This window comes from Camelus bactrianus, chromosome 34 (genome assembly GCF_048773025.1).
Source record: "Camelus bactrianus isolate YW-2024 breed Bactrian camel chromosome 34, ASM4877302v1, whole genome shotgun sequence".
Taxonomy (NCBI): Eukaryota; Metazoa; Chordata; class Mammalia; order Artiodactyla; family Camelidae; genus Camelus; species Camelus bactrianus.
In genome coordinates this window covers 6,810,027-6,826,484 of record NC_133572.1, presented here as the reverse complement: position 1 = coordinate 6,826,484, position 16,458 = coordinate 6,810,027, and the positions used below count along the sequence as shown (strand labels likewise).

The 16,458-nt window shown below is 42.4% G+C and overlaps 1 protein-coding gene across 1 annotated transcript in view; it reads left to right on the top strand.

The window, feature by feature from the left end:
* Nucleotides 1–2,535: 2,535 nt before the first annotated feature.
* STYK1 (serine/threonine/tyrosine kinase 1) overlaps nucleotides 2,536–16,458 on the top strand; it is a 34,181-nt gene continuing 20,258 nt past the window's right edge. Inside the window, exon 1 of the mRNA XM_010946422.3 lies at nucleotides 2,536–3,541. The gene's annotated coding sequence lies outside the window, so the exon portion shown is untranslated. The remainder of the gene's footprint in view (nucleotides 3,542–16,458) is intronic.

The window sequence follows — 16,458 nt, the reverse complement described above, 5'->3', positions numbered from 1 at the left end:
GCGTTCGAGCTGAGACCTTAGGGAAGGGGGTTCTTCTTGGCACCAGCTCAGGGCTGCGCCCGGCAGGAGGCGTGCTGGGCTTGCTGCTCTGCGTCTCTGGAGTCGTCTTCGTTGAGGGGACTGGTGGCACGCAGGTGATCAGCCTCCTTCAGCGGAGGAGTTAGCAGCGCCGACATCCCTGAACTGGTACCCGCGGAGGTTTTCAACACCAACTGCAGCGCCGGGCTTGTCTACGTGTGTCTTTCAGAACAGAGAAAGGGGGCCTCGTTTCAAATGCACTTCAGATTCCTTCCCCCAGGGGTTAGCTGGGTCCCAGGCTGAGCAGCTCTGCAGGGTGTGTGAGTTCTGTGTGGTTACTTCTCAGACCCACCGCACCTTGCAGATTTATTCCTCAGCTCAAGTGCATGTGGAGCCTTGGTTTGTGCCCAGTGCCACTCTAGAGGCACAAACCAACAAAAGACCCCGGTCCCCCTGAGCTGTGTCTTAGGGAGTGAATGAGAGAATCAACAGATATGTAAACACATGTGACATGTAGTGTCAGATGGCAGTAGATGCATAAAGAAGAACAAAACATGGCAAAGGGTGGAGATTGGCATAATTGTGTGAGGTATGTTTATTTTAAATGGGGGGAAGGTGTCTCTCCTATGTGATAAGGAAATATATAAATGTTGTCCTATGGTGAGGGATCAATACCATTTGAATATCTGGAGAGAAGAACTTTCCAGGCAGAGGGAGCAGGTGCAGTCGCTCTCGGGCGGGACCGTACTTGGCCGGTTTGAGATGTGGCCAGCTGGAGAAAATGGGTTATTCAAGAGCTGTATTGCTTTGCAAGTTTAGAAAAGTCAAAATTGGTAATATGCACAAGGCAAAAATATTCAAAGGTATAAAAAAAGCATGAAATAAATCTCCCATCTCAGGGTGTGTTGCAGGTCAGGGACTTCAGTGGCTGGTGACTTCGTTCTTGTAGTGTCAGATGGGGAGCGACAATTTTTAGTGGGCAGTGTCCTTTCCTGAGAATGCCCGAGACGCCCCGTTTAGGTGGTGGGCATTGCGGCAGGGACTCTATCACTGCCTCTGTCCACAGCTTCGTCAACAGCTTCTGTTCCCCGGTGCCCTGCAAACCTCCTCCAGGAAGCCTCTGGGGTGTGTGAATGTCTTCCGCTGGTGGCACCCTCCTGCCCTCTTATGGTGAAGTTGGGTTGTTTTCAGTTAAGTTGGAAGAATCTATCTGCCTCGCCTTAGTGTTAAATTCTTTTGAAACAATTCCAAAGCAGTGTTACCCAAGGTCTATTATAGATTGTTTTGTTTTGTTTTGTTTTGTTTCATTTTTCTGTTTTGAGAAATAACTCAACCAGTTCTGCTTTTACAGCCTCCTTTCCCTAGGACTCAGCTATAAGCCCTCAGCTGAAGGACTTTATAAAGAGACAGACACAAAGCTGAACATCAGTCTATTCTTGTCATTGGGCAAAGCCTTCTTGCCCTGACTCTTTCCTTACAATGAATAATTTCCCAGGGATTTCTCCATGCCTCACGTCAATAGATTTTAGGAGTGGCCACCCCACCAGTCTTCAAGCTGGAATTCCTACTCAGAGTTGTAGAATCCAACAGGACAGAATATACTAAATAACACACGAATGGGTGGCTGTTGTAGGAATTTAGAGGAGAGTAGGATCTGGTAGAGGTGTATGTGGACCAAACAACAGAATGAAGAGGCCCCTAGTGTTTATTTCAGTGTGACTTCCCACCATTCAGTACTTAACATGGGCACAGCAGAAAATGGACAGTCAATAAATGTGCCGATTGAATTAACGATGAGGTAGAAATAACCCGGCAGGGATGGGTGGACTAAAGCATTGCTGAAAATGAGTCAGAGGGCCAGAAGCTTGAGACAGAGGTAGCTGAAGTGATAAGGGAATGAACACTTGGAGAGAAAAGAGAAGTAAGGGGTATCTAGTCACCTTACTTGTGCATATACGTGTGGGAACAGTCACACATGTAGACATCCTGTTTATATCTTCTGTTTAACTAGGATTCTCTATCCGGTACATATGTAGGTGTTTCTGTGTCGGAGCATTGTTATTTCTAGAGTTTTCTCTATCTCATAAATCTTAAAAATCATTTATTTGAATTGTTCATTAAAATTGGAGGACAAAATTTTGAATTTATCTTCATTCTGTCTGTCTGTCTATGTATCTATGTATCTATCTAAATTTCTAGATCCTAGAGGTTATAAATTCTGTGACTATAACAGCTCTTTACAATAACTAGATTTTTAAACAAGTTTCTATATCAGATTGGGTATCTAGCAATATGCTAGGGTCCTGCAGTAACTGCTATAATAAGTAAGCCACAGTCTATGACTTCAAGGAGTTCAGGGTTCTTGGGGACGTAGAGTAAGGAGATTACATAATATGAAAATCAGATCAGTTCCTTTGGCTTTTATTTATCAATTATGATATAAAACATGAGAAGAACAATTGACTGATGAGATTTTATCCTTTCTTTTTTATAAATTGAGGTAGAATTCACATAATGTAAGATTAACCATGAGCCATTCTTAAATGTACGATTCAGTGGCATTCAGTATAGTTCATCCTATTTTAAAGAGCTCCAAAGGAGATAAAAATACCAATAGCACAGACTCTAGAGAACTGAAGTAGCTCACTCTCTAAATACGCCACGTTACATGGCACCCAAATTGTTTCTGTTCTGACGATGTCCATTTCTGCTAGGTGTGCACTCAATGCTGGGCACGCTGCTCATCCATTCAGCCTATGACCTATATGCCTTTAATAGAATTTGCATTAGGTGTTAATATCTGATTTGGAATTCTCCCAATGGTGTATTTTCTTTGGTGTTTCTTATGACTGTAAATTCCATATGGGCACGTAACGTAACTACCGTGTCCATCACTGTATCTCTAGAAGAGAGCCCAGCACACATTGTTTTAAAAGCATATATGAATGATTCATTACCTGCTCCCTGGATTCTTATTTTCACTCATTCCGTATCACTTCCCTCATGTCATAGCAGTGGTCATATTCTCTGGTGCGCCCAGCAAAGGCTTGGAATTGCCATTGTCCCTGGAGCTAAACGTCAAATTCTGACCGTTTTGCGCACTGATGACGGCAGCTGTGGTTGGGTCGCACGAGAGGTGGCGCTGCTGCGCTTCATCATGACGGCATCGGCACCGGGACGCGCGGCCCCTTCATACCCGTCTAGCAATCTCTAGAGAAGGAAATGAACAAGTTGATCAGCAGAAAGTCCAGCTTTTACAGTTTCGGCAGAGGTTTCCCGCTGGCTCATGTGTGGTGAGTCCCGGAAACCTCAGCGCCCACAGACTTTCCTTTGTGGGAGCCCGCTCGAACTCCATCCTTCGCCGGCAGCCACGCCCCACAGTGGGAAGGAGGGACTGAAAAGCATTTCCTTTAGGCAGGTACAACCTGCCCTGCCCAAAACGGCTTTTTTTTTTTTTTCTTCCTCCCTTTACCTGGCTGGGCCGGTTTCATCTGAAATACAGAGTGACCGGAGGAGGGACACGGTAGTGAAAGGGGTTTGGGGGCATGAAGGGTGGGAGGGGGATTGCAGTGATGCAGCTAGGGGTGGACTTAGACATTTGGGAAGAAACAGAGAGAGGTGGCCGGATGCGAGATGGTTGCGAGTGGCGGTTTCTATTTTTTGTGAACAAAAACGATCACCAGGTGAATGAAATCTGCGAATCTGTTATTTCTTTGGAACAAGCGTCTTGTAGGTTTTGGCTTTTTTTTTTTTTTTTTTTTTTTCCTTAAGAAAGACTAAACTTGCCTCAGTAATTCTGGCAAGAAGAGAGGCAGCCGGAAAGCTAAAGGATGAGCAGTCTGTGTGTGTTCCTGGAGAAGAGGCAATCAGAGAGGGGGACAGAAACAAGCAAAGACAGGAATTACTTGTCACAGGACGCTACAGACCCTCAGATGTGTGGCCCTGGGCTCACTGCTCTCTGCTTCAGCGTCCTTATCTGTTAAGTATAATTAACAATGTAATTACCTCACAGGGCTGTTGTCATATCTAAATGAGATAATATCTGTAACCATGCTTAAAAATTTTAGTGAGATATGCTGTTCTTTGTTCATGGAATTTCGGTTTTCTTAATTTGTCTTCTCTTTTTTTTTTTTTTTTTGCTTCTTTATTGAAGTATAGTTGCTTTACAGTGTTATATTAGTTTCAAGTGTACAACACAGTGATTCAGCATTTTTATAGATTTTACTCTATTAAAAGTTATTACAAAATAGTGGCTATAATTTCCTGTGTTGTACAATATATCCTTATCGCTTATCTATTTTATACAAAGTAGTTTGTATCTTTCAATCCTCTACCCCTATCTTGCCCCTCCCCCTTCCCTGTCCCCACTGGTAACCACTAGTTTGTTTTCTATATCTGTGAGTCTGTTTTGCTGTATACATTTATTTTTTAGATTCCACAAATAAGTATGAATACAGTGTTTGTCTTTCTGTCTGACTTATTTCACTATGCATAATATTCTCTAGGTCCATCCATGTTGCTGCAAATGGCAGAATTTTATTCGTTATGGCTGAGTAATATTCCATTGTGTGTGTGTGAATATATATTCCTCTGTAATTTTGATGACTATCTTTAGTATTATATTTGGATTTCTTTGTGTGTGTGTGTGTGTGTGTATCTATTTTAGGTTTTTGTTTTGTGGTTACCATGAAGTTTACACATAGCAACTTTACATGATTTTTTAAAGTTGATGATAACAAGTTTAAATGCATTCTAACAACCCTGCATTTATCATCTCTCCCCAACACATGTTGAATGTTATTTACACCATATTTTATGTCTTTTTGTTTTGTATATGACTTAACTATGTACTGTGGATATAGATGCTTTTACTAATTTCATCTTTTAAACTTCCTACTGGCTTTATAAGTGGTTGATCTGTTATCTTCACTGTATATTTGCCTTTACCAATGAGATTTTTCCTTTCATCATTTTCATTTTCTAGTTGTGGTTCTTTCTTTTCTGCTTAAAGAAGTCTTTTTTACCATTTCTTGAAAAGCTGGTTCAGTGATGCTAAATTCTTATAGCTTTTGTTTGTCTATAAATATCTCTTTTTCAGAACTGAATGACGGTCTTGCCAGGAAGAGTATTCTTGGTTATAGGTTTTTTCCTTTCACTATTTTAAATATGTTATGCCACTCCCACCTGGTCTGCAAAGTTCCTGTTCAAAATTTAGGTGATAGTCTAACAGGAGTTCCCTTGTACATGATAATTGCTTTTCCCTTGCTGCTTTTATGATTCTCTCTTTAATTTCTGCCATTTTTATTATATAATGTGTCATGGTGTGGCTCTTTTTGGGTTTATCTTGTTTGAGACTCTCTGTGATTCCTAAACCTGGATGCCTGCCTCCCCCCCCCAACCCCATTTATGGACGTTATCAGCTGTTATTTTTTTTAGTAAGTTACCTGCCCCTTTCTCTCTCTTTTCCCTTTCTGGGACCCCTATAATGTGAATGTTAGTACACTTGATGTTTTCCAAAGGTCTCTTAAGCTAACTTTATTTTGTTAAAATTATTTTTCTGTTTTCTGTTCAGCTTGGGTGATTTCCACTACTCTGCTTTCTTCCTTTTTTTTTTTTTTAATTCTTAAAAAAATTTTTTTTAAATAGAGGTACTGGGGATTGAACCCAGGACCTTGTGCATGCTAAGCATGTGCTCTACCACTGAGCTATTATCCTCCAATCTACTCTGTCTTCTAGTTTGCTGATCCATTCCTCTGTATCACTTAATTTACTATTGATTCCTTCTAGTGTATTTTTTATTTTAGTTATTGCATACTTCAGTTCTGTTTGGTTCCTCTTTATATTTTCTAACTCTTTACTGAAATTCTCACTGTGTCTATGCATTCCTCTCCTAGTTCATTGAGCATATGATCTTCACCCTGAACTCTTTTTTGGATATATTGCTTATATCCATTTCCCTTAGTTCTGGGTTTTCACCTTGTTCCTTCATTCGGAACGTATACCTCTGTCACCTTATTTTGCCTAATTCTCTGTTTTTATTTATATGTATTAGGTAGTTTGGTTACATTTTCTGATCTTGGAGAAGTGGCTTATATAAGAGCCATTTAACTCTGCTCACTAGAGTTAAATGCTTTAAGGGTGCCCCTGTGTGGGCTCATGGGACCTTCTGTTGTGGTGAACTGACTACTGTGGGTGAACTGGTAGGTGGGTCTCGCCCTAGCCCATTTGGCTGCCAGATCCTGCCTCGTTTGGAGGATGCGGGCCCACTGGTTGTTGTGGCTGGGTCCTAGGGTGGCGGCTTTGGAGCTTGGGGGTGGGGAAGTCCCAGGGCTGGTGCCAGCTTGCTGTTGGGTGGGCGGGGCTGTGACCCCATGTGGCTGGTTGCTTGGCCCGTGGAGTCCCCAGACTGCTGATGATCAGCCAGTGGGCAGGCGAGCCCCTGGTGCTAATAAGCTAGTGGGGGGTTCCAAAATGCTTCTTAGCCAGCACCAGTGTCCTTGCGGTGGCACAAGCACCCCACAGTGACCACTGCCAGCATTATATCCCCAGAGGGAGTCCCTGCTGCCTTTTGGGGAGGCTCTGCAAGATCAGTACATGAGTCTAACTGAGGCCCCTTTCAAATGACTGCCTCTGCGCTGGGTCTTGGAGCATGTGAGATTTGTGTGCGCCTTTTAAGAGTGAGCCTTTTTTTCTTACAGCCTTCCAGCTCTCCCTGTGCAAATCCTACTGGCCTTCAAAGCCAGACATTCTGGGGGCCAGTCTTCCTGGTGCAGGAACCCCAAGCTTGGGAGCCCAGTGTGGGGCTTGGAATTGCACTCCTTGGCGAGACCCTGTGCAGTTGTTATCACCCTCCAGTTTGTGGGCTGCCCATGCAGGGTTGTGGGTCTTGACTACGCCATTCTCTGCTCCTCCTGCCCATCTCATTGTGGTTCCTTCTTTGTATCTTTAGAGGTGAAAAAAATCTTTCCTTCTTGACTTCAGGTCATTCTCATCGATAGTTGCTCTGTAAATAGTTGTAATTTTGGTGTGCCCATGGGAGGAGGTGAGCTCAGGCTCTTTTACTCCACCCTCGTGGTCACACCACCTCAATACAGCCAGTTCTTAACAACAGCATGATCATAGCAACTTGAAAATAGCGATTAAATTTTTTAGACCTACACTTTTAGAATTCTCAGGTATAAATTACTGGCAAAAATGATAAATGAAAGGGAAATATGTTTTAAATTTTTCTTTTACAGCTGTTAACTACTTACAGCTTCGGTCATAGTAAAGTACCCCATTTTATATACTTAACAGTGGTTGTTAAAGTTGTCAGGTAACAAAATACATAGAAATATGGAGATGCTTCTAGAACATTGGTCTAACTTAGAATTATTATATGTATAAAATTCTAGGCTATGTTAGAATTCTACTAACAAGAGTTTGTAGCAGATGCTAAAGTTTAAGAAAAAAATGTGTTTCAAAGTGTACATTGTAGCCATAGGGAAAAAAATCTCAGTAATACATATATAATACTCATATTTTAAGCCAGTTAGCTTCCTGGAAAAAGCTTCAAAACGATTACCTTTCATCTTATTATCAATTTTGAATGATTTAACCAAATGTACTGTGTTGTTGGGTAAATGTGGGCTGTTGCATTGAACAACTCCAGGAGATATCATTAAGGATGAAAAATAGTTGCCAAAGAGGATCATTTGGAGTTCAGAGAGGATGATCCTAAGCACTTTTTTTTCCCCTGACAATAAGGAGCTGTCAGGACCAACTGTACGTCAAAGCCACCCCTAGTTTGCGTCATTAGGATAAACTTCTGCAAAGTTCCTTTTAAGTTGGATGGGTTAGCTTTGCCCCGACAAGGAAGGCTCCTGCCGACCTTTGCCTAAGCGCCGTGGGACGCCTCGCAGCCTGCGCCCAGAGCTGGTACTGCTTCTGGCTAGTCAGATGCTACAGAAGCAGGAAAGAACCTGTTTATCTGAGCAGAAGAAGTGACAAGCCTGGCCTGTAGCTCAAGGAAGGGGGAGGGGAGCTGAGGGGATGCTGAAGATCTCTCTTGACTGCCTCATTTTCCATCAGATCTATAGGTAGATTCCACAGCTCCAGCCTGTCTGGTCTGAAGCTGCCCTGCCCCCTACCTCTGTGGTCTCTTCTCTGCAGGTCTCAGGGCCTGACCCCTTTGGTGTTCCTTGGGTTTCCTTGGGTTGTGTCTGAGTGTGAGCCAAAAGGAGTTTCGGTGGAGGAAGAAATAAGCAGATTGTTCAGTAGAATAATCCTGAAGCCCTGCAGTGGCAGCAGGGAAAGCACAGCTGGAATGTGAAGTCTTTTCAGCCTTGAAGGTGTCTGTGACAGACGCGCCGAGGTCCATCCAGGCACCTGTCAGCCCAAAGGCCCGGCAGGCAGGAGAAACTAGGAGAGTCTGGGCACACTATGAATGCTAAGACCTAGGGATCTTCCTCCTTGTCCTCACCCCCCGCCCCCAAACTTAACCTAATAAACAGAGACCCCATATCCAGTCTGCCTTCTGAAGGTGGAAAACTGTAGTGAGAGAGCACCCGATGGACAATCAGGATGCACGATGCAGGTCTTAGCCTAAGCGCTAATTAGCTGTTGGAACACTCTTAAATTCTGTACCTCAGTTTCTCCACCATCAGAAAGTTATGGAGGTAAGGGTTTTTATTTTTTGGTTGTTGCTTTCAAGGGGCTCGTCTGGTGGTCCCTGTTTAGAGTTTTATGGCGTTTGTGGAGTTTGGGCGGCATCTCACGGTGTCCTTGTAAAGCAGAATGAGAAACGGAAGGCATGGTTGCTGTTTTTATAGTTTAAAGAGTGGGCGGGTGTGACTGCGCTGGCACAGATGGTACAGTGCTGGTTTCCTCATGCACAGCGCTCGAGGAGAATGGCTTTTTGACACTGAGAGTTGAACCTGCTATGTTTGCATCCTCTCTTGAGGCCCAAAGAGCTTCCGTAACACCAAGTGACCTTGATTTCGCTCCCTGTCTTTCTTGTCCTCACCCACGTTCCACTCTTAGGATGGTCTGATAACGGATTCATGATCAACGGTCCCACATCTGATTAGATCTAATCCCCCACGTCTGATTAGATCTAATTGATTTTCTGACCCTCGGCAAGTCATGCTTTCACTTAGATCTTAGTTTCCACATGTGATATGAAGTTGTTAAAATAGCCATGGATTATTCTGAAGGGGCTTTCTGTTATAAAAGTGAAGATAACTTTAAAGAATATTCCCACTTTGCACAACTGGGAAGAAAGAAATGCAGATAAACCAAAGGTGAATGTACAATTGTCTATAAATCACCTCCCTTTCGCCACCTCCACCTTTAGCTTTCCAGCTCTGCTCTTCTTGGGCTGATGCTGAAATCGGTTATTTCTAATTCACCAAGTTAATGTTGACTGGGAAACAGAGGCAAATGGACTTAAAAATAGAAGTATAAGCTTAGGTTATCTACAAACAGATGAGCAATAAAGATTTGACAGTGTATCAGCAAGGCCACAGGCTGTGGGTTTATGGAGATTCAGATAGTGAGTGAGATAAATCGCCCACAGAAAGTTCGCTGAGACCTGAGCTAGAACTCTGTGCTAGACGGGAAACCCCGTATCTCCAGACCTGAATTGTGGGATTTAACAGTGATATTGGGGGCTGTATCTTTGTGGCTTTTATTTAAACCTCGATCAAACCTACTTTGTGTGCCCAGGGAGCAGTAATTTTGTGTGTGTGTGTGTGTGTAGGTTTGCAATATAGAAACATTTATGCTGATAGGAGTTTAGAGACATTACTCTTTGGATGTCCTCTCTAGTCCCACCCGTTCATGGCAACCTAAGAAATTCAGACCAACTCAGGACTGTCAAAGAAAATAAAGGGGGTTCTGATGCTGGGAGCTACTGAACGCGGAGCCACGTAGTCTGTGTTCTTATCCAGATGTGAGAAAGACCAGTCGTGAGCTTGTATTACCTTATAGGGCACGTCTGACCAGCCTTTAGGAGGCGTGGACTGTCCACCCTGTTCTGGAACTGATTTTCTCAGAGACAGAACGCTCTGTGGTGTCATCAAATCGTACACAAAGTCTGATGTAACCTTTAGAGGCCGTGGATCTGTCAATGTTATCGTCAGCAACAAATGAGACTTATACGCGGAAAACTACAAGATACCACTGAAAGAAATGGAAGAAGAGCTTAGTAAATGGAAAGACACCCTGTGGGAAGTAGGAGGACCTAATACCGTTAAGAGGGTAGTACTCCCCAAGTCGATGGACGTCGTCAATGAAATCTCTCCCGGAATTCTAGGTGGCCAAGCAGATTCTAAAATTCACATAGGAAGGAACACAAGGGATTTAGAATATCCCGGACAATCTTCAGAAAGAGAAAAAGTTGTAGGACTCCTAGTTAATAATTTTAAAACTTACTCCAAAGCTACAGTAATTAAGACCCTGGGTTATGGGCATAAGGAATAAAGGGAGTCCGGACTTCAGACTCTGGGCCTTGTACCAGCGGACCCCGACTTCCAGGCCGGCAGCCTCAGACGGGGTGATAGCACCAGATTTCCCGGTTCTCCCTCCCGCAGACGGCGGGTGGTGGGACTTCTCAACCTCCAGCTCCTTGTGAGCCAATTCCTGTAATAAATAAATCTCCTTTTACATATGTCTTTCTACATATATCCTATGGGTTCTGTTTCTCCAGAGAACCCTGACTAATACAATGAATGAAACCTGACAACTTGCTAAGTGAAAGAAGCCAGCCATAGAGGGTGACAAAGTGTATGATTCCATTTATGTGAAGCGTCCTAAATAGGCAAACCCATAAAGACAGAAAATAGATGAGCAATGCCCAGGGGCTTGGGGCGGGGAGGTGGGCATTGGAGAGTGACTGCTATTGATTCAGGGTTTTTTTTTTGAGGGGGGGGGAGCGATGAAAATATTCTAAAATTAGATACCAGTGATGGTTGCACAACTTTGTGAATAAAAAACCACTGAATTGTACACTTTAAAAGGGTGCATTTTGTGGTATATGAATTGTAGCTCATTCAAATAAAACAAACCCAAAAGCAATAGTAAAGATAATTCTGATTACGAAAAAAAGAAAAAAGGATTTTTGAGAATCTGCTAGGGAGGCAGAATAGTACAATGCAAGAACAGATTTTAAAGCCACAAGACCTGGGTTGGAGCTCCAAATCCCTACTTATTAGCTGGGTGATCTAGAGCAGGTTACTTAACCTCTCTGTGACACGGTTTCTTCATCCATATGTAAAGTGCTTAGAACGGTGCCTAACATATGGTGAGTGAGCACTATATAAGTGTTTACCATTGTAACTCTACGCCATAAAACGAACTAGCAAGCAAAAACTGGTATCAAGGAAGTTGTGCTGAGCATAAATATCAGTTAAGGGTGGGGTCCAATGTGGATTATTTCACTGGGTTTATTGTCTGAACTCTGCTCCATGCTCTCTCATGGAAAGAGTCTGGGTTTAGTTGAAAACGAGGGAGAGAGAATGTGAGTCCAAGGATACAAATACTGAATTTAGTCTTCTTGCCTGGGTCCTGGAGAAAGGTCCAAAACTATGTTAGGAGAGACAAATAGAAGAGGAAACCCGAGCAAGGAATGGTGGAAAGCACTTAATATATTTTTGTTGTTCAGTTTAAATAAATGTCAGGCAAAAATTCTGACGGTTCGCCTCTGGAATTTAGACACTAACTTCACGATCTTCATTCTCTTGTTCCGTTTTTGTTGGGATCTTTGTTGCTCTTCCATTTCCAAAAGTAAGATCAAACAAACCCTTAAAGTTCATGTCCCAGGACAAATGAGGAACCCAGGAGGGTGGCAGATGTTTAAGGCAATGTTCGAATGCCTTTGCTTTAAACTGCTTTCTGCATCTTTGGAAGGGTGTGCGTACAGCTGTTGACTTTTCCGTAGATTTGTATGTGTTGACAGCAATTAGAGACTCTGCTCGAAGGACTGGATGGCTTACTCATTTTGAGGGAATGATATAAGGTATTAAATTCCTTACTTAAATGGGTAGAGAAAAACTTCATTGTCTACCTTTCCTCTGGTTTCACCCTCCTGAATTTTCTTTCTCCTATGTAAATATGTTATATATACTTGGTTTCATCATAGTTTTGCTTTCTTGGATATTCTCCTTTGGATATCAATAAATAATTATAATGCCTTGTATGTTTACTCTTGAGATACTATTTCTCGATGATTTACATACAACCCTCTGACTGGCTTGCTTAAGGTCACGCACAAGATCTTGCTGACCCAGGATCATAACTTACATCACACAACTCTTTTGCCTGTATTAGGAGCAAATTCTTCCCTCTCACTGTACATTTCTTCTAGAACTTTCTATTGAGAAAGACTCTAGGTGAGGAAAATATGACAAATTCCAGGGCAGAAGGCAGCGGAAGCCAAAGTGAAAATTAATTATACTTCATAATATAACTATACGTGTAAGTGTATGTCTCATTATACTGGATACATTCTATATCCATGCTGATACAGAAATAGCAGTATTTAAAATTCATTTGATATCAGATTTTTCTCCAAAGTGAATCTCTTATCACCTTTTTAGCTGCATTAACCTTTGTCTCCCTAAAGATTTGTAGCAGTGACGTATCAGAGGAGAACTGTGAGCCATACATGATGGGGCAATGATAGAGCTGGCCTGAAGTTCTCTGAAATGCGTGAACAACAGCTTAACAGACCCCCAGATTATTTACTATAACAGATGTGAAAAAATGAGGTTTAGAAGCCATTACACAATTTGCTCAAGAGCACATAACTAATTAATAGCAGAAAGGAGTCTGCTGGGTTTCAGAAATGCACGGGGCTGTACTTCTGAGACTTGTAATAAAAACTGAAAGCGAGCTGAAGTGTAGGAGCATGCCGTTTTTGGCCTTTATTGTGGAAGATAGAAAAAAGGAAAAAAAGCATCTGAAAGCAGAGCACCTTTCTCATGCCCGCAAGCTCAGGGCAGGGACGTGAAGGACAAAGGCAGGTGGCTGAGGTGGGGCCCGCTGCTGGGCTGCTTTGTGACTGGTTTAAGATATTAAACAGCCAGCCATTCTCAATGAAATAAATTTCTTCACAGAAACCTCTAGAATAATGTTTGACCAAATATCTTGGTATGGCCTAGCAAAATTGACATATAAAATTAACCATCACACTCTTTTTGATAAAAATTTAAATTTTTTTCTATCTTTTTTTTAATTGTAGAAAATTTCATATCTATACAAAAACAGAAAAAAAAAAGGTTTGGATGGGAGGATGACTATGCATGTGTTAATCACCCAAATTCAACAATTTTCAACACATGGCCAATCTTGTTTCATTTATATCTCCACCCACTTTCTTTCTTCAAGTCCTGGGATATTTTGAAGTAAATGTGTATTTTTGCTTTCAAGAGAAATTGATAACAGTACAATAAAAATGTTTTTGTGTGTTCAGAATCATCTTCCATTAAAAAAAATCTTATAAAAAAATCTTATAATTGACTCCTGGGAGAGAAATTAGTTGGTCGAGATTATGAGTGTCATTAAGGCTCATTGTTTACATATTGCCAAATTTGTTTCCTTAAATATTGAAATTTAGACACCCTGTCAAAGTGTAAGAGTGAGCTTTTTTAACTGGGCTCTTTAGTGCATCAAAGTTCTCGCTTTCATTTTTTAATTTTCCTTAAGTGGATAGGCAAAAAAATTGCACCTTGTTTTTCTTTTAATATTTAATTAAGTAGGTAATAGTATGACTTAATTTCTAGTTAAGTTGAACATCTTTAATCTTCCTCCCTTGTGCTTCCATATTTGTTACGCATTTTGGTTTGGTGAATTAGTTTTCTTCTGTTTTTAACTTTCCATGGTTATTTATTGACATCTTAATTATCTTCATTTATTGCTATAAAATTTCTGTGTTTTTATTCTTTGCTTGATTGGTTGATCTCGCTTTGTGATTTTTTATTTTCCTATTGGAAGAAATCTTTTCTTTGTAACGTAGCAAGTCTTTGCCAATCCATTTTAACTTATACTGTGATTTTTTATGTTTCTTAAAACCTACAGTCATTTTCCCAAGTAAAATTTATTTTTGCATAGGGATGAAGCAAAGATCTAAATTTTTTTTTGCCAAATGAGTAAACCATAATATGCATATTATGCATAATGGAGCTTGGCAGTTCTCCGCACCAGCTATATTTTGGTCTCTCCTGGGAAGCATTCCCTCTTTTCAGTGCTGATGGATGAAACCATAATCTGTAGGGTTCATAATCACCATGTTCTCTTCTGGGGCTGGGGGTGAACCCCAGCATTGGTATTTTTTAAAAAGCTCCGTAAGAGATTCTAATGTGCAGCTCAGTTTGAGAATCTGCTTTTTTTTTTTTTTAAATGCTGACTTCTTTATATTAAATTTCTAAACATGTGATTTATTTCTGGGATATTTATGTGTTCTATTAATCTGTCTGCCTGTTTTTCAGTGTCATTGTGTGTGTGAGTGTCTATGGTTGTGTGTGTGTGTGTCTGTCTGTCTCAGGCTTTGTCGTGTATTCAGGCCTAGAACCTGCCCCCGCCCTCAGCTCAAATATTGATTTGTGTTATTTTTAACTCCATGCTGGGATGTTGCTAGTTCCCGTCCTCATTTGCTGGAGCCCTAAGTTTCCAAACAAATCAACTTGAAGAGCGGTCCCTGAGCTCCTCACCTTAGTCCTCTCATTCACAGCTAAACATCTCAGAAAAGCTCCCCAAACACATCTTCTCCACATCCTCACTTTCTGTTTATTCCCTGAGCCACACCACTCTGACTCTGCTGCTGCTTTGAAACTACTCTTTCTGTGGCCAAGAGTGACCTCCATTTTGCCTGTATCCGCCGGTGACTTTTCCCTCTTACCTCTCATCAGCTTTCCGACCAGTCGTCTGAGTGAGAGATGTGAGACGAACTAGGCTGTAGAGGTGGGCGGTAGGTAAAGGTGGGCAGTTTGGTTATGGAGTCAAATGTAGACAAAAAACCTGGGTTTTTAGTGGCGTGAGCAGAACACGGGGGCAAGAGGTGCAGGGCTGTGTGCTTTTACACGTGAAGCAGAGCTGGGGGGGGGTTGTCATTATTCAGACGCTAGGCCGGCAGGGGTGTTGAGCTGGGGGATGGTCTTCTTCCCATTTGTAGCAGAACTGATGCAGGAAAAACAGACGTGGGGCGTGAGGAGGGCTGTGTCCCAGGTCTCGGTTGAGCCCCTGGGACATGTCCCACCAAGCGTGGGTCCTTGGCTTCATGCAGGAAAGTATTCAAGAGCCAGCCCCAGTTGCGTAAAGGGAGATTTATTGAGAGAGATACATACTGCATAGAGTGTAGGCTGTTTCAGAAAGCAAGAGAGGCCACAGGGTGTGGGGGTTGGGTGCTCAGGTTGAAGTAGAAGCAGGCACACACTCCACAGACAGAGTGCAGCCGCCTTTGAAGAGGAGGGAGTGAGAGAGGTGGCCACGAGGAGTGGTGTTGCCAGTTTTTATGGGCTCGGTAGCTTCATATGCTAACAAGTGGGAGGACCATTCCAACTGCCCTGGGGAAGGGACTGGGATTCGGAGGAACTGGGGCCACGGCCCACCCTTTGACCTTTTGTGGCTAGCCTTGGGCCTGTCATGGCGCCTGTAGGCATGTCATTTATCATGCTAATATGTTACAGTGAGCATATAATGAAGCTCAAGGTCTACTAGAAGTCAAATCTCCTGCCATCTTAATCCTCAAGGCCTCCTGGGGGTTGAATCTTCCCCACCATTTGCGTGTTAATTGCTGTCTTCCCCCTTCCCTCCTATCTCGGAAGCTCAGCAACCAGAGTACAGAGCAAAGTTCTAAGCTCAGGACAGCGGGCTGATTAAGGCAGGACCATAAGGCCCTACCCACCCATGAGACATTCAGGACGGGACTCCAGATCTGAGAGGGCCTGGATCTGAAGCATGAGTCACCGGACCCGCCTTCTGAAAGTGGAGTGAGATTATGTCCTCTCAGGGTGGCCAGGAGAGAGGGGAGCTGGGACTACTGGCCACTAGTGAGCTCTTTGCTGCCTCTGTCAAGGTGGGTTCAGGAACTGGGCAAAGACAGTCAGCAGAAAGGTGGTATCGATGGAACCAGCGAGAAGGAGTTGAGAAATTTAGGGACAGAGGTTAATTCATTAACTCATCAATTCATTAATTAATATATCACTATCTAGCATTCTGTCTGTTTTCATGCCTTTGTTCACAGCATTATGCTCTTTGATCCATCGTGTTTAAATACCCCTTCTTCAACATGATGGTCAAATTCAGACACCTCCTAGCTGGTGTAATACTTGGGCTATCAAATCACACCTAGAGGGGTATATAAAGACTTTTAAAACCCACATTCACTTTATGATTATTTTAACTTCCTCTTCAAACACAGAACTACATACACTTAGATCCACAGGTATTATAAGTATGATGATG